Below are 5,398 nucleotides of genomic sequence, written 5' to 3'. Positions count from 1 at the left end.
AGTGGAACAGTCCTGTAAAATAATGCTAGAAGCAAAAAGGAAACTCTTGCATTCATTACTTTCTTATATTTATATTTTATCTGAATTTCTACAAAATTTATAGAAAAGTCTATCAAAAGATTCCAAGAACCATGGTTCTGTTAATGAAGAGAAACTAAGAAGAAAACTTTTTTCCCATCTTAGAAACACTGGGGGGGGGAATCTACTCTAGACAATTATTTATCTCAATTAACCCTTAGTTTCTCATCTATGAGGGGAAAAAAATGTTTTTTTCAGATAGCCTGACAAATGGGAAGTTTGTAACTACTTTGAAATACATGAATTCTTAAATTTGAGGGCTTCCAGAAAATGCCCCTCCAGAAAACCCCTTTTTCATGTGAATCTAGCTCCTGTTTGAAAGTGCAACTTCTGTGAATATCTGTAGCTGTGTAATACAGGGTAAAAAGTGCAGAGAATGGATGCAAAAAACTTAGGGATCTAGAATATAAACTGGACTATACCAACATAAAGTGTTTGCTCATTGGATATAATGAATATGAAGCCATTTCCAACACCACTCAATCTTCTGAGCCTCAGTGAGAAGATAAATTCAAAAAAGCCCCCAAAACAATAATAGGAATAGTTGAGGCACCCTGTGGTGGATGAAGTCTTACTTTGGATCACTGTTTTCCATTTCCAGAAAATAAATCCTGATCAACAGTCCAGGAAAAAACCCCACCAAAACCAAACAAAAAACCAAACCCCAAACCCTGTTGTAACAACCTCTTTCTTATATGGAAGCGCTGTAAGTTCCTTGAGATCCAAGCACAAAATAGTGCTAAAACCAGTAGGAAAAAAGAGGAATTACAGTTATTTTATTATCCAAGGATTTTATCAATAAGGCTGAGATAACTGTTTGACATTGGCTACTATAAGAAACTCAAGGAAGACTCTACACTCACCTTTCACTTGGGGCTCAAAATCAATTCTCAGGAAAAATGTACTGCCTAATGCACCTGTCTAGGATTTATTCCCCCCCCATTAGTTTTTCCTGAGATTTTTTAAGGAAAGGTGTACGATATCCATCCGGAGAATCCTTACCAAAGAATTGACAGGTTCACTAAAACAATTCTTTAAACCTTGGTATCCAAAAGATGACTATAACTTGCTTCCTTTGGAGACTATAGGATAAAATGTTGCCACACAGCAGTCCTTTGCTGGCTGCCCTTGGAGCCACTAGTTTGCATACTAATACTCAATACAATGATGACACCCAACCTGCTTTGAGTAATTGAAAAACCCAAGACCAGCATTCAGAGTGCTCATTTAAATACATTGCCAACATTATATACTCCGTTTTCACTCACAGCTGATTTCTTTAACCAGCACTTCCCCCAAACTACAGGAATATCTATGGGAATACCTATGGATGCTAAAATGGCTCCACAATATGGCATTATTTTACAAACCACCCTGAAGACGAATTTCTTAATAACTCTAACCAAGCCCATGCTATACCTTAGAAATGTAGACAACTTCTTCATCTTGACTGAAGGCATGGATTTCTTTTCAAGTTGTGCGAGGAATTCGGTAATCATCACCTCTTCAGACTGTCTTTGGAATATTCTTACATCAGCATTAATTTGCTGATTTGCAAAATGATTTGCTAAAATAATACTTATAAACAAAAACATAGAATATCAACCAATTAATATGCCTATTTTATACAAAAGCGTACTTTCCAAAACACCCCCCAAAAGCTGTAACATGACCACACCATCCAGTATCACTGCATTGGCTCTGAGGTTTAGATTACACTCAGAATTCTCACTTTGGTCACCTCAAGAGGACTGTTATTTATTAAGGGCAGTTGTCTAACAAAAGAGATCACATTGTTGAAAGAGCCACTTGAACACCATGTAAAGAATTACCTCTATACGAAAAGAAAATCCTCACTGATTACTCACTTCAGGTGTTTACATAACATCTTGCCTTAATGCTGTAACGGAAAGCAGCTGCATCCTGGATGAGAGATCTTAATTACAAAAAAAAAAAAAAAAATCTTTTTGAAACTACTCATCTCAGCCTTTTAAAAGTGTCACCCTACCTCCACTCAAACCCAGCTACATCCTCAGTAGCAAATTCCCCATGGTCCAAATTACACTAATTGTTGCCCTGACACATGCCTAGCCACAAAATTTAAATCTTTACCATCATCTCCGTGCAGCTGCAATAAATACTTTTAGATCAGAACCCTCAACATTCCTGAACTTATACTTGCATTTTCCAGGAGTGTAATATGCTTCACTCTGTACACAAAATATCCTCATGGTTACCTATGTAGATAAAACTAAAAGCTGACTGTTCACAAGACTGACTGCACACTGACAATCAATAAAGGATAAAGTAGTCATTTTCCAGGGAGCATCCATTTCTCACAAAATGGATCATGATGTACCTGATCACTCCACCCAAATCCTCAGGGGAGAGCAACACAAACATCTCCCAAAGAAAAGGCTGGAAACCACACCGAATGCTTCAACTATTGCCTCAACAGCAACATGGTTCTTAAATTACATTATCTATTTCGTCACTGTGTAATTCTTCTGGGCTGATCACATGTCTTTCTTTCTTCTGCATTAGTTATCTAAGTAGTATTATTTCTGTCTGTGTTTCCTTTCTTTCCTCCTTCTCATTTCCCCCTCCTCAACATTAACAGGCTCTTTGCTTCACAAATAATAAGTTTACCTTCAAAGATGGTCTAACTGGTATGTTTCTAACTAAACTTTGAGCACTGTGTTCTCAACTTGTGTTTAATTTTGAAAACTGTTGCTTTTATTTCAAACAGGAAGGAAGGCTGTGTGCCTAAAGTTTGTCCATTTTTTTAAGGACAGAAGTTGGTCTAATAAAAGATATGAAATCTACCTGCAAACCTTAACCAATCTGAAAAATCTTAAATATTAACTTGTGCTTTCTGAGATATTTTAGGCTGAGAGCCCCTAAATTTAGTCACAAAGCTATTAAAAACATGAACTACATTTAAAAATGTCTAAAATGTCAACAGAAGATTTTTCTGGGGAGTGAACTCCATTAGTAACTATGATGTGTAACCTTTCAAATCATAGGAAAAAGGAGAAGGACACAGTTCTTTGAATTTTATACAATGCAGAACAGAATAGATGACCACATCCTAATGCAAAAATTTTGGTAAGAGATACAAAAAGCTTAGGAAGCCTTTCTTAGAAAAGTGAATTTGGTGAAAAGTGTTCAAATTGGCAAAATTCTTTCCAAAAGTGCACAATTTCTCCCAAAACTGCAAGGAACATTGCTGAACATAGTTTGTTATTGGGCACAAATTCTTGTTCGACTATATTTAATTTTGCCTTTAATCTGAATAGACAAAGAATCAGGACCTTGATCTGGTCACTTACTTTTATGATAATCTTGTTTATATCAAAGTCTTCAACTCAGCAAAGCAATTAAACATATATTCAAGTGTGTTGTTCAATCAACTCTAAAGTTAATGACAGAAAGATGTATTTTTAAGCACGTCTTGCAGAAGTCAAATATATTTGTTTATATTATTTATATTTACTATGTGATAAACAGCAACATTAAGAAATGTGGATTTAATTAATTTTTATAAATACAGTTTTTTGTCAGCTTTGGAGATGTTTCTTTAACAGATAGTCCCATTTCATTGTAATTATAACTTGCTGACTTATTTGCAGTCCTTCCATATAAGATGCAGAACAGGTATGGAAAAGTTCAACAGTATTCACCTCCTCCTGCTTCATCTATGTCAGTAAATAGAGTTTTTATGCCAAATTAGACCAAAGCATTTCATATATAAAAGGACCAAATCCTGTTTTGCTTTACTGAGGCAAATAATCCAATTTACTTCAGCAGGGCTACTTGAACATCATACAGTGCGTCATTTCTCATTCCATATTTAACTGCTGAGATTACTATTTGGAATCTACTTATTCTTTGGTTTTGTTTTTTTCCCCCCACCTTTCTATTTAATTGTTTTATTTGCTACAGGCTCTATTACTTAATATTTCTATATCCAAGAAGACAATATTACAAATCATTTATAGTAATATGTGAAAACCATTTAAACTACAGGTTTAAAAAACAGTAACTGTGGCCAAGTTACAGGAATAAATTCTTCAAAGTGAAGAATCTGAAAAGTACTATTACATCCATACATTAAAACATGCAAAGACAACAGTCAGATTAAAATGTAACTGTAGAATATTACTAGTTTCTGGGATTTTTGAAAGAATATTTTAAAGGAAAGAAGTATGCAGGATATGATACACTTGAGAAACCAATAGAGTAATTTTTTTTCAGGTTGAGCCTGTATTTCCAGAAGAATCCTAAAGGTGTGAAAATCCGTTTTACTTAAAGTTTACATAGACTAGACTAGACTAGACTAGTTCCGGTCGGAAGGGACCTACAGCGATCACCTAGTCCAACTGTCTGACCAATTCAGGGCTGCCCAAGTTAAAGCATGCTGTTAAGGGCATTGTCCAAATGCCCCTTAAACACTGACAGGCTTGGGGCATTGACCACCTCTCTAGGAAGCCTGTTCCAGTGTTTGACCACCCTCTCAGCAAAGAAATGTTTCCTCATGTCTGGTCTAAACCTCTCCAGGTTCAGCTTTGAACCATTCCCACACGTCATAGGATCAGAGAAGCATAGAATCATTTAGGTTGGAAAAGATCTTTAAGATCATCAAGTCCAACTGTTAACCTAGCACTGCCAAGTCCACCACTGAACCATGTCCCTAAGTGCCACATCTACACGTCTTTTAAATACCTCCAGGGATGGTGTCTCAACCACTTCCCTGGGCAGCCTGTTCCAATGCTTGACAACCCTTTCAGTGAAGAAATTTTTCCTAATATCCAATCTAAACCTCCCCTGGTGTAACTTGAGGCCGTTTCCTCTTGTCCTATCACTTGTTACTTGGCGTCCTATCACTGGATACCACTGAGAAGAGATCAGCACCTCCCTCTCCACTTCCCCTCCTCAGGCAGCTGTAGAGGACGCCTCAGCCTCCTTTTCTCTAAACTAGACAAGCCCAAAGTCCTTAGCCACTCCTCATAGGACATTCCTTCCAGCCCTTTCTCCAGCTTTGTTGCCCTCCTCTGGACACATTCAAGGACTTTCACATCCTTCTTAAACTGCGGGGCCCAGAACTGCACACGGTATTCAAGGTGAGGCCACACCAACACTGAATCCAGCGGGATAATCACTTCTTTTGACCAGCTGGTTATAGCGTGTTTGATGCACCCCAGGATGCGCTTTACCCTCTTGGCTGCCAGGGCACACTGCTAACCCATACTGAGCCTGCTGTCAACCAGCACCCCCAGATCCCTTTCTGCAGGGCTGCTCTCCAGCCACTCCTCTCCCA

Source organism: Pygoscelis adeliae, unplaced genomic scaffold (genome assembly GCF_000699105.1).
Source record: "Pygoscelis adeliae isolate BGI_AS28 unplaced genomic scaffold, ASM69910v1 Scaffold86, whole genome shotgun sequence".
Classification (NCBI taxonomy): domain Eukaryota; kingdom Metazoa; phylum Chordata; class Aves; order Sphenisciformes; family Spheniscidae; genus Pygoscelis; species Pygoscelis adeliae.
Note: the sequence above shows the minus strand (reverse complement) of the source record.